Below are 19,128 nucleotides of genomic sequence, written 5' to 3'. Positions count from 1 at the left end.
CAACGTTTCGGGCCGAAACGTTGCCTATTTCCTTCGCTCCATAGATGCTGCTGCACCCACTGAGTTTCTCCAGCTTTTTTGTGTAACCTTCGATTCTCCAGCATCTGCAGTTCCCTCTTAAACAAGAAGATCTTTCCTCCTTTTGCAATCTATTATTGTTTAATGACATTGCTTGAAAACTCATCATTATTTATTTGAGTTTCTTTTCCTCGGGACCCAATCTAGGATCTCCCTTTTCCATTCCTTCTCTTGCTATTTTACAGACTCTGATCCCTGCTGCTAATATTCCCCCCAACGTTAAGGCACATCCATCAAAGGTCTGAAGAAGTGTACCAGCCAGAAAACATAGAAACATAAAAAATAGGTTCAGGAGTAGAGGCCATTCGGCCCTTCGAGCCTGCACCGTCATTCAATATGATCATGGCTGATCACCCAACTCAGTATCCCATCCCTGCCTTCTCTCCATACCCCCCTGATCCCTTTAGCCACAAGGGCCACATCTAACTCCCTCTTCAATACAGCCAATGAACTGTGGCCTCAACTACCTTCTGTGGCAGAGAATTCCAGAGATTCACCACTCTCTGTGTGAAAAAATGTTTTTCTCATCTCAGTCCTAAAAGATTTCCCCTTTATCCTTAAACTGTGACCCCTTGTTCTGGACTTCCCCAACACCGGGAACAACCTTCCTGCATCTAGCCTGTTCAACCCCTTAAGGATTTTGTAAGTTTCTATAAGATCTTCTAAATTCTCGTGAGTACAAGCCGAGTCTATCGGGTCTTTCTTCATATGGAAGTCCTGACATCCCAGGAATCAGTCGGGTGAACCTTCTCTGTACTCCCTCTATGGCAAGTACTCTGTCTTTATTGACAAACCAGAATTATTGACTATGATATGGTCTCCATTTATAGATTATTTGAAGGGGTAGATTGGGCCGGAACGGAAGCCTGACTGAAACTTAAATCCAGGACTAGATGAATAGCTATGTTTGCTGACCTATGGACCTATTGAACCTAAGTTGTGTTATTGACAGTTTATTCTATCTTTCTAAAAAAAAAAGGAATATTAACAGCAATTGCAGGAGAGGAGGTGGTAAAGAAGATATAATAGTTGACAGCGATGTTTTCAGAGCACAAAATCACGAGTTAACAAAATCACGCTTTTGTTTGCTAGATCCCATATGCTCCTCTGATGAATTATAATTGGGTTTAAGATCTCATTATTCTGATTAATCTCATTTTGTTTCACTGTGTCCTATAAAATTGTCCACATTAGCTGCTCTTGGAGGTAACACAGAGGCCAACTGTCAAAACAGGGAGAGTCATTTATTCTGGAAGAGTCATTCGAACAACAGGAGGCTTAACCGGATAATGTCATCTTTTGTTAGCAGTTAATTCGTTGAATTTAATTTGTTTCATTCCGGCCTATAGTTTTCTTTCTAAACAGGATATGTATCCCCAAATTCAACATTTGGCACAGTGTTCTGTCCCTTTTCTTCCTCCAAAGTCACTGATCACAGGCCAGCAGTAATCCCCAGTACTTTCATCCAGAGTGGTTATTCTTATGGGCCCTGTCCCACTCTTTAGGCAACTGCCAGGGACTAGTTTTAATGGAATTCACCAACGACACCTGGCGACAACCCATGACAGCAAAAATTGTCACCACTGTTGCCGAACATTTTTCAACATATAACAATTACAGCACGGAAACAGGCCATCTCGGCCCTTCTAGTCCGTGCCGAACACTTACTCTCACCTAGTCCCATCTACCTGCACTCAGACCATAACCCTCCATTCCTTTCCCGTCCATATACCTATCCAATTTATTTTTAAATGGTAAAATCGAACCTGCCTCCACCACTTCCACTGGAAGCTCATTCCACACACAGCCACCACTCTCTGAGTAAAGAAGTTCCCCCTCATGTTGCCCCTAAACCTTTGTCCCTTAATTCTCAAATCATGTCCTCTTGTTTGAATCTTCCCTACTCTCAACGGAAAAACTTGTCCACGTCAACTCTGTCTATCCCTCTCATCATTTTAAAGACCTCTATCAAGTCCCCCTTAACCTTTTGCACTCCAAAGAATAAAGAACTATCTTGTTCAACCTTTCTCTGTAACTTAAGTGCTGAAACCCAGGCAACAATCTAGTAAATCTCCTCTGTACGCTCTCTATTTTGTTGACATCGTTCCTATAATTTGGCGAGCAGAATTGCAGACCATATTCCAGAATTGGCCTCACCATGTTGAAATTTTTCCTGTAGTCGCCCAAAAAAGAAATCGCCTGAGTGGAACAGGCCCATTATCCTGCATTCTTTGAGCAATGAGTCTTGCCAAACTATAGGGCGACGGATGGCGCAATGGGCTAAGTGTTCGGCTGGCAACCTGAAGGTGGCCGGTTCGAATCCTGCTTGGGAGTGTGTACTGTCGTTGTGTCCTTGGGCAAGAACGACACTTCACCTACCTTTGCCTGGGACTAGAGACGGAAATTAGCTGCTGATTAGCTACAATCTCGCATATGTACATGCAAAATGTTAATTAATATGCACTGTCCCTATAAACAAAACATCATCGTATATTGTAACTGTGGAGGGACACAAGAAGGGCTGGAGTAACTCAGTGGGTCGGGTCAAACAGCATCTCTGGAGGACATGGATAGGTGATGTTTCTGGTCGGAACCCTTCTTCAGACCCACGCTGCCGGTTCAAACAAAATCACGTGGACTAACTCCCCTGCACTCTCTCCTGCTGCCCGCACCCCACCCCTCAGCAAAGATACAAAATGCTGGAGTAACCCAATAGGACAGGCATCATCTGGAGAGAAGGAATGGGTGACGGAGACGTTTCGGGTGAAGAAGGGTCTCAACCCGAAACAGTATCTATTCCTTCTCTCCAGAGATGCTGCCCGTCCCGCTGAGTTACTCCAGCATTTTCTGTCTATAGAAACATAGAAATTAGGTGCAGGAGTAGGCCATTCGGCCCATCGAGCCTGCACCGCCATTCAATATGATCATGGCTGATCATCCAACTCAGTATCCCGTACCTGCCTTCTCTCCATACCCCCTGATCCCCTTAGCCACAAGGGCCACATCTAGCTCCCTCTTATCTTGGTCTATCTTGGGTATCAACCAGCATCTCCAGTTCCTTCCTCTACACTCAGTAACCCCCACGCCAGGACTACCTCTCACACCCCCTCTCATCCCCCCCCCCCCTCGATCCCCCAAACACATTATAACCCCCCCCACACTCTCCCCACAACCCCAGTCGCATTTTCAGGAATAGTCTTACTGAGGAACTGGGTAAATAACCCTTCATCTTGCCTGCTACACATTCAGGAAGTATTTTTTAAATAAAAAAATATTTTGGTAAGATAATTTAGAAAAATTATTATTATTGGCCTTGCCAAACATAAGGGTTAGCACTGCACGCTACGAATGCCAGTTGTGGAGACACTGGTATCGTTGTCTCATTGTAGGACATTGCTCATTCTTTTATATTCTGGATTTTAATTCATGTATTGTGGCGTTTTTTAATATATAATTTTTTAATTAAAAAAAATAAAATGCGATCCTTTATTTCGAACAGAATAAAAGAATGAAAAGCAAGTGTGAAACAGCATACAAAAAAACAAAAACAAGGATATTTATAAATTGTCATAAACAATATCTATACACGCCGCACTATATCAAATCCAGTGTTAAAACACATTTGTACTCCCTGGCTTTTGACCGTGCCTGAGACTTTGCTTCTGTTTGTGGTGTTTTTGATGTTTCTTTATTTTACATGTCTTTTCCTACTATTTCTTTTGATTGTTATTTTTGGTGTGTATTAACTTTTTTTGTCAATGATTAGTGATGTACAGCACTTTGTTGCAGCTATGTTTGTTTTTAAAGTGCTCTATAATATTATTATTATTATTATCTATCTTTTGCTTCTCGTCTGGCTCAGCGAACCATCCTGCTCAGGTAGACGGAGCCCACTCGTACTCAACTGCTGACAGGTATTATGTCATGCCTAAAGCTCGAGAAAATCAGGTACTCACTTCAACATTCAAATGGAAGGTTTCAGAAAGCGTGGGAACCTTTTTTAAATGCATTCCAGACTTTATAAATGCTTGATCATCAAGCACAGTTTAACAGCTTAACAGTCTACCCATTCATTATCGGGGATTATTGTTGTGATATTTGCATATACTCACTGGCAGTGACTGGGAAGGGATTATTTTTGGTATCTTATTTTTCTTTTATTGTTGTTATCTTGTTATATGTTAGCATAAATTGTTTTTTATTTATTCTTTTTGTACACACTGTCTGTAACAAATAGACAACTTTGCACTTTGCTCTGTCCTGAAAACTAAATAAAAAAGATTTTGATTATTAAAAAACCCCAATATCTATAAATAAATGAAATCGTATGTGTGTTCGAAAAGGAGCAGGAAGAAGCCAAAGCTTATTAATTCCCACCCCTTATTCAACTGCTTATAATTGTCATACAAATATTGCAGCTACAATGTACACCATATGTCAAGTTCAAGTTCATTTGTCACATATACATACGGGATGTGCAGTGAAATGAAAGTGGCAATGCTCGCGGACGCTTGTGCAAAAGACAAACAACCAAACAAACTATAAACACAATCATAACACTCGTATTCTTTTGCATAATAAATAATGGAAGGAAAAACGTTCAGTAGAGTTAGTCCCTGGTGAAATAGGCGTTTACAGTCCGAATGGCCTCTGGGAAGAAACTCCTTCTCAACCTCTCCGTTCTCACCGCGTGGCAACGGAGGCGTTTGCCTGACCGTAGCAGCTGGAACAGTCCGTTGCAGGGGTGGAAGGGGTCTCTCATGATATGTACACCAGCAGCTGTATGTACACCAAACCATTTACATTTATACACTAATCAAATATTTACAAAGCCATACAAAAAAAGAGAAAAAGAAAAAAAGAAAATGTATGTAGCTTTTAAAAGTAATATACTAAGATTTTATATGTATTTTCTGCTGATTTTATATACAATGTATTTTTATGTAATGTTGCCCCTTGAGTCTGAAATAAAGTATATTATTATTATTGTCATACTAGTATGATTAGGTGGACCTGGAATCTTAGTTTATCTTGTTATGCTTAAGGTAGAACGATTTGATTTCCCTGTTAGAATGATCCAAAATCACGCATTAACTTCTGATTTCATGTATTTTTATCTGGAGGACCTTGTAATAACTCGAATGAGCTCGTTTCCAAAGGAGGAGGTGGCTTCTTTTTAATTCCACCAGTTTTTCTAAATTCCACCCTCTGGTTGGGAACTTATAGGGTGTACACAAGGAGTTCAGTGTAGCCAAATGTCTGATTAAGACTTTCCTATCTGCAATCTGTGATTTCCCTCTGTGCAAATAGAGAGGCCATTGGGTTCCTGTGTAAATAGAGAGGCTGTTAACATTAAAGGAAATCAGCAGATCCAAAACACCAGCACTCCGGGAACATTCTCTGCTGCATTCCATGCATTCCTGGGCCCGGTCTGAAGCTTGCCACAGGCAGAAGGGGCTCTCTCTCTTGTACACTTCACAGCTGCAGATAAATGTAATCCCATCAACACAAAAACCCCCTTGACTCTTCAATCCTACAACCATGTTATAGGAAAGATATTGTCAAGTTGAAAGAGTTACAAGAATGTTGCCAGGCCTAGAGGGCCCGAGCTATAGGGTGATTTCACCAAATGTCAAATGAGCGTAGATCACCCCCCTCACGTGACCGAAAATTTTAACTGGAGGACATATCTCACTTCGGTACATGTTAGTGAATGGGGAAACACGCACTTTCCCACCCATTTAAAAACATGGAAAACGGCCGATTTTTGAGCTGAAATTTTCTGTGCTAGTCGGGGTGACCGTGAAGCACAGCCACCTAAATTTTCAGGCAAAAAAAAAGATAGAAAGTAAGGTAATTACAAGAGGGAACTGAAGGTGGAACACAGCGGAAGTGAACAGCCGACATTTGCCGTGGAGATTTAAAGATCCAAAATATCGGGAATTATCGCGTTTGCTCGCCAGGTGAGCTTACAACCCTTCCTGGACTTGCGGGAAATGTGGCCAGCGCGGAGAAGCTGCGCTGGTGTCCCGTCAGTCCAGACAGGGCAGTAGTTAACCCGGTGAGACAGGCAGAGTTGAGCTGCATTTAGCGCTGGATTCAGCCTCCGAAGCCTCGCGCGCGTGGCTGCCAAAAAATTGTGTCCCCCGTCCCCTCCATGTTTTGATAGCGAGTTCCTCTCTTGGGAAAAGGCACGTCATTGCAGGTTAACTCATTTAATTGAGACCGCCCCCACTATTTTGTGAGTTTATGACGAATCAGTTGCACAACCCCAAACACCCATCTTTACCCTTCATTCTTAACTCATGCAGTTAAGAAAAAAATCTTTTGATCTTTACAAACATTGGGTGAAGAAATCGTGAGCCTTTTGTGCTGCTGGTAGTATGTTTACATGCACACACAGATCTGATGATGGATTATTGTATTTGAGATGGTTGTCTATTGTGTGTAGTAACCACAGCAAAATGTGTTCCAAGGATAATGCCTTGTTTGTGGAAATGCGCAGATGTCTGTCCGTTAGCTGGAGATTTAGACTGCAGCTGTCACACCCTCCCCCCCCCCCCCCCGACATTGAAATACAGAAATACACTCATCCTAAAACTTTTCTATTAGAAGAAAAACTTTGTCACTACGCTGACTTATGCACCAGGAAGCATAAACACTCTGGACCCGTCCCACTTAGGCGATTTGTTTAGTCGACTACGACAATGGAATTCACCGAGGTCAGCGCCAGCGACAACTGAAGACAGCACCTACGTCAGGAGGAGACAAGCTACGACAGAGGGCTGAGGGAGAGCTGAGAAGGGGAGGCTACCGGACTTCAACTCCCCCTCCCATTCCGAATGCGACCTTACTGTCCTGGGTCTCCTCCATGGCCAGAGTGAGCACCACCGAAAATTGGAGGAGCAGCACCTCATATTCCGCTTGGGCAGTCTGCACCCCAGCGGCATAAACATCGACTTATCCAAATTCCGGTAGCCCTTGCTGTCTCCTCTCCTCCCCTTCTCAGCCCTCTGGCTCCTCCTCTTCCTTTCTCCGTTCTTCTCCTCCCCCCCACCCTACATAACCATATAACAATTACAGCACGGAAACAGGCCATCTCGACCCTTCTAGTCCGTGCCGAACACATAATCTCCCCTAGTCCCATATACCTGCGCTCAGACCATAACCCTCCATTCCCTTCCCATCCATATAACTATCCAATTTATTTTTAAATGATAAATACGAACCTGCCTCCACCACCTTCACTGGAAACTCATTCCACACAGCCACCACTCTCTGAGCAAAGAAGTTCCCCCTCATGTTACCCCTAAACTTCAGTCCCTTAATTCTCAAGTCATGTCCCCTTGTTTGAATCTTCCCTACTCTCAGTGGGAAAAGCTTTTCCACGTCAACTCTGTCTATCCCTCTCATCATTTTAAAAACCCCTATCAAGTCCCCCCTTAACCTTCTGCGCTCCAAAGAATAAAGCCCTAACTTGTTCAACCTTTCTCTGTAACTCAATCTTTCTCTGTACATCAGTCTGAAGAAGGGTTTTGGCCCAAAACGTTGCCTATTTCCTTCGCTCCATAGATGCTGCTGCACCCGCTGAGTTTCTCCAGCACTTTTGTCTACCTTCGATTTCCAGCATCCGCAGTTCCTTCTTAAACACAAGCTACGACAAACCCAGGGTCGCTTAAAAAAAATCGCCTAAGTGGGACAGGCCAACTGGCTCCAGGTCTTCTGCGACTGTAGGGTTAGAACTCTCAGACCATCATCTACCAGGCTCATAACTTAAGCAAAACTCAAGATTGGCCTCACAGAGGCCCTTAGAGCTATCCATCCCATGACAGGAGAGACATTGAAAGATCACATTTGCTACTGGGCTAAATATTCGTTCCAAAACCAATTTTCATACCCGTTAATATATTTAGTTTGCAGCAGCTCACATCAACAGGATTGGGACCACAGCTAAATTCACTTCTTCAGAAAGTCTGATTAAGTCTGATTATAAATATGCGTGCTTCACGAGGCAAATGGCTGATTATCAACAAGCCTCATCTTTTGGCAAGTCAAATTTGGAATGGAAGTCAAGGGAAAATTATTTTCTTTCATATTTTATAGGAGAAAGCTTGAATTTGACCCGGGACAGGTATATTCCGTTTAAGTTCCATATATTAAATTCCGTATATACAGTTTAAGGATAAAGGGGAAATCTTTTAGGACTGAGATGAGAAAAACATTTTTTACACAGAGAGTGAAATCTCTGCCACAGAAGGTAGTTGAGGCCACACAGTTCATTGGCTATATTTAAGAGGGAGTTAGATGTGGCCCTTGTGGCTAAAGGGATCGGGGGGGTATGGAGAGAAGGCAGGGATGGGATACTGAGTTGGATGATCAGCCATGATCATATTGAATGGCGGTGCAGGCTCGAAGGGCCGAATGGCCTACTCCTGCACCTAATTTCTATGTTTCTATCTAAGGAAGAAAGACTGGATAGACTTGGTTTATACTCTCTAGAATTTAGGAGATTGAGAGGGGATCTTATAGAAACTTACAAAATTCTTAAGGGGTTGGACAGGCTAGATGCAGGAAGATTGTTCCCGATGTTAGGGGAAGTCCAGGACAAGGGGTCACAGCTTAAGGATAAGGGGGAAATCCTTTAAAACCGAGATGAGAAGAACTTTTTTCACACAGAGAGTGGTGAATCTCTGGAACTCTCTGCCACAGAGGGTAGTTGAGGCCAGTTCATTGGCTATATTTAAGAGGGAGTTAGATGTGGCCCTTGTGGCTAAAGGGATCAGGGGGTATGGAGAGAAGGCAGGGATGGGATACTGAGTTGGATGATCAGCCATGATCATATTGAATGGCGGTGCAGGCTCGAAGGGCCGAATGGCCTATTCCTGCACCTATTGTCTATGTTTCTATTCCATGAGGAAAACCAGTGAAAAGAAACCCAAAGACTTGAGTAATAAATCCCAGAGGTTAAAAAACAACTTTATTTTTTGCTTCCTCGGATTTGCAAACTCCGTCCCTGCCAGTTTCCCAAGCTGCCTCTAAAGGGATGGCAAACTGCACTCCTCCAGTTAATATCAACAGGACTTTGTGAGGTGAACCCAAGTAAAATAACACACAAGTCTTTTTTCAGTTCAGCTGAGCCACGGGCTACCCAGACCTTCATCAACTTGCAGTAGAGCAGTAACTTGTTATTGATATTGGTTACTGTCACGTGCACAAATACACAGTGAGAAACTTTGTTGCACATGCTGTCTAGGTAAGTCATAAGTGCGTGAGGTAATGCTAAAGAGAAGTGCAGAATATAGTTTCCCAGCTGCAGAGAAAGCGCAATTTTTTTATTTTTTTTTTAAAGAGCGAGGGTAGGTTGGAGGATCAGAAATTCATCCTTAACATATGCGGGATCGGAAGCCTGGATCGCCTCAGCGCAGAGGGAGAACAAGGAGGGAAGAGACAAGGACTTTAAGACTTTTGCCTTCCATCACAGTGAGGAGGTGCCTGGTGAACTCACTGTGGTGGATGGTTACACAAAAAAGCTGGAGAAACTCAGCGGGTTCAGCAGCATCTATGGAGCGAAGGAAATAGGCAACGTTTCGGGCCGAAACCCTTCTTCAGACTGATCGGGGGCGGGGGTGGGTGGGGACAAGAAAGGGAAAAGGAGGAGTAGCCAGAAGGCTGGGGGATGGGAGGAGACAGCAGGGGGGCTGAGGAAGGGGAGGAGACAGCAAGGACTAACAAAATTGGGAGAATTCGATGTTCATGCCCCCGGGGTGCAGACTCCCCAAACGGAATATGAGGTGCTGTTCCTCCAATTTCCTGTGCTGCTCTGTGGTGGATGTTCATTTCTGTTTATTGTGTGTGTTTGTTATTTATTATTATATGTATGACTGCAGGCACGAAATTTTGTTCAGACCGAAAGGTCTGAATGACAATAAAGGAATTCAAATTCAAGAGCTTGATGGCAGCAGGAAAATGCTGTTCTTGAATCTGTGGTACATGTTTTCAAGCTTTTAAATCTTCTGCCTGATGGGTGGGGGAAAGAAGAGAATTGGTCCTTGATTTTGTTTAAGAAGGAACTGCAGATGCTGGAAAATCAAAGGTAGACAAAAATGCTGGAGAAACTCAGCGGGTGAGGCAGTATCTATGGAGCGAAGGAAATAGGCAACGTTTCGGGCCGAAACCCTTCTTCAGACTGACGGAGGGTTGGGGGGGGGGGGGGGGGGGGGAGAAGAAAGAAAGGAGAGGAGGAGCCCGAGGGCCGAGGGAGAGATAGGAAGGGGAGTAGACAGCACGGGCTAACAAAATTGGGTGAAATCAATGTTCGTGCCCCCAGGATGCAGACTCCCCAAGCGGAATATGAGGTGTTGCTCATTTCCGGTGTTGCTGTCTGGCAATGGAGGAGGCCCAGGACAGAGAGGTGGGATACGGAATGGGAGGGGGAGTTGAAGTGCTGAGCCACCAGGGGGTCAGGTTGGTCAATGCGGACCGAGCGGAGGTGTTCGGCGAAACGATCGCCAAGCCTCCGCTTCAGATTCAGATTCAATTTTAATTGTCATTGTCATTGTACAGAGACAACGAAATGCATTTAGCATCTCCCTTGAAGAGCGACATAGCAAACGATTTGAATAAATAATAATAAGTGTCCGGGGGGGGGGGGGTGATTGGCAGTCACCGAGGTACGTTGTTGAGTAGAGTGACAGCCGCCGGAAAGAAGCTGTTCCTCGACCTGCTGGTTCGGCAACGGAGAGACCTGTAGCGCCTCCCGGATGGTAGGAGGGTAAACAGTCCATGGTTGGGGTGAGAGCAGTCCTTGGCGATGCTGAGCGCCCTCCGCAGACAGCGCTTGCTTTGGACAGACTCAATGGAGGGGAGCGAGGAACTGGTGATGCGTTGGGCAATTTTCACCACCCTCTGCAATGCCTTCCGGTCGGAGACAGAGCAGTTGCCATACCATACTGTGATGCAGTTGGTAAGGATGCTCTCGATGGTGCAGCGGTAGAAGTTTAACCAGGATCTGAGGAGACAGATGGACCTTCTTCAGTCTCCTCAGGAAGAAGAGACGCTGATGATCCTTCTTGATCAGAGTAGAGGTATTGTGGGTCCAAGAGAGGTCATCGGAGATGTTGACTCCCAGGAACCTGAAGCTAGAAACACGTTCCACCTCCGTCCCGTTAATGTGGATGGGGGTGTGCGTGCCGCCTCTGGACTTCCTGAAGTCTACAATGAGCTCCTTGGTCTTCTTGGAGTTGGTCTCACCGATGTAGATCAGCTGACATCTAGAGCAGCGGATGCAATAGATGAGGTTGGAGGAGATACAGGTGAACCTCTGCCACACCTGGAACGACTGCTTTGGTCCTTGAATGGAGTCGAGGGGGGGGGAGGCAAAGCGACAAGTGTAGCGTCTCGTGCGGTTGCAAGGGAAAGTGCCCGGGGAGGGGGTAACTGTAAGGCGTTTGGGATAGCCTTTGACAGCGAGTGACATTCTGAAATACGTCCTTTTTTGACACGTGCTTCCAGGTGGGCAAGGACTCCTGATTCTTTTTTCGAGTTAATTTCTGTCAGGCACTTGGACTCCGAGTTACATCATCACCACAGTTACACAAATGGATATGCTCATTTTGATGGAGATATTTTGATGGGAGCAGCACTTTGCTCTTCTCTTCAACATGAAAGCTTTGGATGATGAAAGGCAGGGTGGCGCAGTGGTAGAGTTGCTGCCTTACAGTACATGCAGCGCCAGAGTCGCGGGTCCAATCCCGAATGCGGGTGCCGCCCCTACGTGACCTGACCGAAACGTTGCCCATTTCCTTCACTCCATAGATGCTGCTGCACCCGCTGAGTTTCTTCAGCGCTTTTGTCCACCTGCCCGTGACCTGCGTGGGTTTTCTCCGAGATCTCCGGTTTCCTCCCACTCTCCAAAGACGTGCAGGTTTGTAGGTTCATTGACTTGGCACAAGTGTAAATTGTCCCTAGTGTGTGTGTGTGTGTGGGGTAGTGTTAATGTGCGGGGATCGCTGGTCGGTGTGGACTTGTGGGCTGAGGGGCCTGTTTCGGTGCTGTATCTCTGAACTAAGCTTAAACAAACTATACAAAGCAGGACAAAAAAAAACTCAAATCAGTCCCATGCAAATATTGGCCACTTGTGTAGGCTATGGCAGGGAGGCTAATATCCTCAGTCCGCAATAACCAACCTGACCTCCCGGTGGCTCAGCACTTCAACTCCCCCTCCCATTCCCAATCCGACCTCTCTGTCCTGGGTCTCCTCCATTGCCAGAGTGAGCAACACCGGAAACTGGAGGAACAGCACCTCATATTCAGATTCAGATTCAATTTAATTGTCATTGTCAGTGTACAGTACAGAGACAACGAATGCATTCCGCCTGGGAAGTTTGCGTCCTGATGGCATTAACGTTGAATTCTCCCAATTTTGCTAGCCTTTGCTGTCTCCTCCCCTTCCTTAACCCTTGGACTGTCTCCTCCCATCCCCTCCCCGCCCTCGGGCTCCACCTCCTCCCCTTTTTCCTTCCTTCTCCCCCCCCCCCCCTCCCCACCCCCCATCAGTCTGAAGAAGGGTTTCGGCCCGAAGCGTCGCCTATTTCCTTCACTCCATAGATGCTGCTGCACCCGCTGAGTTTCTCCAGCAATTTTGTGTACCTAATATCCTCACAATCCTGGTAAGAGACAACATCTGCGCAGGTAAACAGAGTTCAGTTTAGTTTATTGTCACGTGTAGCGAGGATCAGTGAAGAACTTTTGTTGCGTGCAAACACATCTTTATTGAACTGCAAAATCTGTCAGCGACTGACATGAAAATATGCAATAAAATAAGCACAGAAAATATGCTCAATGGAAATATTTGTAAGCAACAATTCAGATAGTTTACATCTTAGAAGGCTATCCCTTTTCTGTGCCTCAGCACCAAGGAGACTCTGCCAACACACTCAAAGCAGCAACAGCCAAATGCTGTTTTGTTTTCCCACAAAGGCTCTTAAACAGACCCGCATACTGGCCTCTGATTCTAAAGGGCCTGTCCCACTTACGCGTCCTTCGCTCGCAAATTACGCGAGCTCGTGGTCGCTTGAGGCGTACGGGCACCGTATGGCCGGTCCCAGTTAGAAGCGCGGAGGGGTATGGAGTTGTGCGGGGCTGGTCCCGACATCGCGCGGGGCTCCGAAATTCCTGCAGTGAACGAAATCTTCGCGCGCCAACGGTCTGTCGCGGAACTGACGGCCAAAGTGGGACAGGCCCAAGACCCTGGCATGACGCAACGCAACGTCTCGCCTCCAACAGCAGCAGAAGCAGGCAAACGATCGCCGAACTCTGCCTAGGGCTCACAGATTCAGATTCAGATTCAGATTCAATTTTAATTGTCATTGTCAGTGTACAGTACAGAGACAACGAAATGCATTTAGCATCTCCCTTGAAGAGCGACATGGCAAACGATTTGAATAAAAAATAATAATAAGTGTCCGGGGGGGGGGTGGTGATTGGCAGTCACCGAGGTACGTTGTCGAGTAGAGTGACAGCCGCCGGGAAGAAGCTGTTCCTCGACCTGCTGGTTCGGCAACGGAGAGACCTGTAGCGCCTCCCGGACGGTAGGAGGGTAAACAGTCCATGGTTGGGGTGAGAGCAGTCCTTGGCGATGCTGAGCGCCCTCCGCAGACAGCGCTTGCTTTGGACAGACTCAATGGAGGGGAGCGAGGAACCGGTGATGCGTTGGGCAATTTTCACCACCCTCTGCAATGCCTTCCGGTCGGAGACAGAGCAGTTGCCGTACCATACTGTGATGCAGTTGGTAAGGATGCTCTCGATGGTGCAGCGGTAGAAGTTCACCAGGATCTGAGGAGACAGATGCGGCCATTGCGGTCCGGATCCGCCCCCACTTCTACTCCCAGAGGAAATTGAAGGTGGACACAAAATGCAGGAGTAACTCAGCGGGACTGGCAGCATCTCTGGAGAGAAGCAATGGGTGACGTTTCGGGTCAAGGCCCATCTTTTCAGACTGAACAAGAGTCTCCAGACGGCTGTGCGTACGCATGTAATCGCGCCCGACCTTCTCGGCTCAACGCGACCACGAAGTCGTGTAATTTGCATGCCAAGGACACGTAAGTGGGACAGGCCCTTAAAACAAGAAGGGGATGGTGTCCTTACACTCCTGTTTGCTAGCTAATGAATCCCTGGCTGGGATTCTATTTGATTCAACTTGTTCTATTTGATAGTGCCAGCCAGGTCGATTGCATTCGTCGAAACAGGGCGGACCACGTGAAGGTTGTAATCTCCCACCCCCGACACAGGTCGGGAGCCAAGATCGCCCCGACAACAGAAGGCTCGAGGCCCCCGACTGCGGGAGAACAAAGAAGGGAGGAGATCGAACTTTTCTGCGCCTTCCATCACAGTGAGGAATGTGGAGGAGTCACTGTGGTGGATGTTTATGTTAAAATGTATTTTGTGTGTTTTCTTGCTTTTATTAGTATGAGTGTACGGCAAATGAAATTCCTCGTATGTTGCAAAACATACTTGGCTAACAAAGTATGATTATGAGATCATTGAACAGTCACCAATGCTTAATATGGGGAGAAGGCAGGAACGGGGTACTGATTGTGGATGATCAGCCATGATCACATTGAATGGCGGTGCTGGCTCGAAGGGCCATACGGCCTACTCCTGCACCTATTGTCTATTGGATAAAGGCACTGGGGATTGACTGCTGGCTTGCGATCAAGATTCAAGAGAGATTATTGTCATGTGTCCCAGATAGGACAATGAAATTCTTGCTTTGCTTCAGCGATTTGAGGGGGGAAAGGGACAGAACACTGTGCCGAATGTTGAATTTGGGGGATACATATCCTGTTTAGAAAGAAAAGTATAGGCCGGAATGAAACAAATTAAATTCAACTAAATGAACTGCCGAACTCTTTCACCAAGCGGAGAGCATCTCGTCATTAAGAAGCAACTGCACAGAGCACTTTGTCCACTAGGGGAGCAGCAGAAGGAGAGGGACCATCAAGGCAACTCATGAGACCTGTAAAATGAGTCTTTCTACTTCTGAAATTGAAGAGATTGTTCTTTTAATAAATGCCAATAGACACGACATAACCACAGAAGCTTTCAAGCCACGTATCCACCTGGAGTATTGTGTGCAGTTTTGGTCCTCTAATTTGAGGAAGGACCTTCTTGCTAATGAGGGAGCCCAGCGTAGGTTCACCAGGTTAATTCCCGGGATGGCGGGACTGTCATACGCTGAGAGAATGGAGCGTCTGGGCTTGTACACTCTGTGGAGTTTAGAAGGCTGAGAGGGTATCTCATTGAAACATGCAAGATTGTTAAGGGTTTGGACACGCTAGAGGCAGGAAACATGTTCCCGAAGGAAAGTGTTTTTCCTTCGCTCCATAGATGCTGCTGCACCCGCTGAGTTTCTCCAGCTTTTTTGTGTACCTTCGATTCTCCAGCATCTGCAGTTCCTTCTTAAAAACATGTTCCCGATGTTGGGGGAGTCCAGAACCAGGGGCCACAAACATACACACACACACACAGTTTAGGAATAAGGAGTAAGCCATTTAGAACGGAGACGAGGAAACACTTTGTCGTCAGAGAGTTGTGAGTCTGTGGAATTCTCTGCCTCAGAGGGCGGTGGAGGCGGGTTCTCCGGAGGGAGCTAGATCGGGCTCTTAAAGATAGCGGAGTCAAGGGATATGGGGAGAAGGCAGGACTTAAAGATAGCGGAGTCAAGGGATATGGGGAGAAGGCAGGAACGGGGTACTGATTGGGGATGATCAGCCATGATCACATTGAATGGCGGTGCTGGCTCGAAGGGCCGAATGGCCTCTACTCCTGCACCTATTGCCTGTTGTATCCCATTCCAGCAAAAACAGGGAATCTGCAGATAACAGTGACTGGGACAATCCCAAACACCTTCCATTGAATGGTCTCAAGTAAGACATCTTCTCACTCAGTAAATTTACAAATGAATGGGCTAAAGCAGTATTCTCTCCCCCACCATCACCGCACGCACACAGCTGAGGAAGAATCCCTATGCGAAAAATGTCACCTACCCATGTCCTCTTAACTCAAAGATAGAGACAAAATGCTGGAGTAACTCTGCAGCACAGGTATAGCATCTCTGGAGAGAAGGAATGGGTGACGTTTCGGGTCGAGACCCTTCTTCAGAGTCTGACAAGACCCTTTCTTTCTAGTTTGAAGAAGTGTTTCTACCCGAAACATCACCTAGCTTTTTGTGTCGACCTTCAGCCCAGCTTGGCCATGCTGACCAAGAGGCCCACCTACATTAGTCCCACCTGCCTGCGTTTGGCCCACGTCCTTCTAAACCAGCGTTTCTCAACTGGGGTACCCCGGAACGCGAGGGTTCCGCGAGAGGTCGCTAGGGGTCCCGAGAGAAATAGCGATAAACTAGAGTCAAAATGGCGGAGGGCCAACTGCGCAGGCGCAGCTGACGATCTCAAAATGGCGGCGGGACCCGGAAACCCCCAACTGTGCCGGGCGCGGGGGAGGCGGCAGCGGCGGCCATTTTCAATTGTGACGCGGCGGCCATTTTCAATTGTGACGCCAGAGATCGCCATTTGTGACGCGAGTCAAAATGGCGACCTCAAAATGGCGGCTGGCCCGCCAACCCCCACCTCAGGGGTTCCCCACGAGACATGAAAATGATTTCGAGGGTAAAAAGGTTGAGAAACGCTGCCCTAAAAACCGTTCCTACCCATCTAACTGTCCAAATGTCTTTGAAATGTCGCCGCAGTCCCAGCCTCAACTACCTCCTCTGGCAGCTCGTTCCATACACCCACCACCCTCTGTGGGAAAAAGGGGTAAACAGCAGAGGTGAATAGATTTTCATTCTGCACTCATTCTACACATGTTCAAATGCTGCAGGCAGTAATCAGGAATAAAACTCTGAATGAGTTTTTGTCGTTCCCCCCCACCCTTTCATTAGCAAGGTGGTCCTTCAATCTATATTTAACTTTTAACTATCCAAACGCATGATCTTTCTATTCTGGGCTTCTGCAGCCAGGGTGAATGCAAGCGTCTCAGTCGCATGTAAATTATTTAATGCAATCTGCAGAAAATGGCTGTGCTATTTATTAAGAATCCTCTGGGGCATGTCATTAGTTGAATGGGACATTGCCGGCACTTAATGAATGGCCTGTCCCACTTTCACGAGATATATTAACGAATTTTCCCCTCGATTCAGACTCGCAGAGTAGAAACATAGACAATAGGTGCAGGAGTAGAGGCCATTCAGCCCTTCGAGCCAGCGCCACCATTCAATATGATCATGGCTGATCATCCAACTCAGTATCCTGTACCTGCCTTCTCTCCATACCCCCTGATCCCATTAACCACAAAAACATAGAAACATAGAAAACATAGACAATAGGTGCAGGAGTAGGCCATTCGGCCCTTCGAGCCTGCACCGCCAGTCAATATGATCATGGCTGATCATCCAACTCAGTATCCTGTACCTGCCTTCTCTCCATACCCCCTGATCCCTTTAGCCACAAAAACATAGAAACATAGAAATTAGGTGGAAACATAGACAATAGGTGCAGGAGTAGGCCATTCGGCCCTTCGAGCCTGCACCGCCATTCAATATGATCATGGCTGATCATCCAACTCAGTATCCCGTACCTGCCTTCTCTCCATACCCCCCTGATCCCTTTAGCCACAAGGGCCACATCTAACTCCCTCTTGAATATAGCCAATGAACGGTGGCCTCAACTACCTTCTGTGGCAGAGAATTCCACAGATTCACCACTCTCTGTGTGAAAAATGAATTTCTCATCTCGGTCCTAAAATATTTCCCCCTTATCCTTAAACTGTGTGTGACCCCTTGTTCTGGACTTCCCCAACATAGGGAACAATCTTCCTGCATCTAGCCTGTCCAACCCCTTAAGAATTTTGTACGTTTCTATAAGATCCCCCCTCAATCTTCTAAATTCTAGCGAGTACAAGCCGAGCCTATCCAGTCTTTCTTCACATGAAAGTCCTGCCATCCCAGGAATCAGTCTGGTGAACCTTCTCTGTACTCCCTCTATGGCAAGAATGTCTTTCCTCAGATTAGGAGACCAAAACTGTACGCAATACTCCAGGGTTGCTGACTGTCCCGTATCAGCCGGGACATCCCATCTTCTAAATTCTAACGAGTTCATAGATAGATCGTAGCGGCACGTTATGCCAGCCGCGGGTACTCGTGGCATCAAGTAAGCCGGGACGTTTTTTCCAGCCGGATAAAAAAAATGTCCAAGTTGGTCGAGATGAAAGAAATTGCAACTTTTTACTCGTAAGGAGGGCATCGAAATAGTGGAATTTGCAGACATACTCGTAGGAGTTCGCGAACATAGTCGTGGAGGTCGTAGGATTTCGTAGATTACCACAACCTTCATTTTTTTTATTTTAGGTCCGTTATCTGTCCAAATCTGAGGAAGGACATTATTGCCATAGAGGGAGTGCAGAGACGGTTCACCAGACTGATTCCTGGGATGTCAGGACTGTCTTATGAAGAAAGACTGGATAGACTTGGTTTATACTCTCTAGAATTTAGGAGATTGAGAGGATGATCTTATAGAAACTTACAAAATTCTTAAGGGGTTGGACAGGCTAGATGCAGGAAGATTGCTCCCGATGTTGGGGAAGTCCAGGACAAGGGGCCACACAGCTTAAGGATAAGGGGGCAATCCTTTAAAACTGAGATGAGAAGAACTTTTTTCACACAGAGAGTGGTGAATCTCTGGAACTCTCTGCCACAGATGGTAGTTGAGGCCAGTTCATTGACTATATTTAAGAGGGAGTTAGATGTGGCTAAGGGGATCAGGGGGTATGGAGAGAAGGCAGGGATGGGATACGGAGTTGGATGATCAGCCATGATCATATTGAATGGCGGTGCAGGCTCGAAGGGCCGAATGGCCTCTACTCCTGCACCCAATTTCTATGTTTCTATGTTACGGATTTTGCTTTTCACGCATCAAGATTTCTTTTTGTCTCAGTGAGTCGGTATTTGGAGGGAGGTCCCAGGAAGAAGTGCCTGGGTGTGTGTTGTTTGGGTGC

The sequence above is a fragment of the Leucoraja erinacea genome, unplaced genomic scaffold (genome assembly GCF_028641065.1).
Source record: "Leucoraja erinacea ecotype New England unplaced genomic scaffold, Leri_hhj_1 Leri_359S, whole genome shotgun sequence".
Lineage (NCBI taxonomy): Eukaryota > Metazoa > Chordata > Chondrichthyes > Rajiformes > Rajidae > Leucoraja > Leucoraja erinaceus.
Note: the sequence above shows the minus strand (reverse complement) of the source record.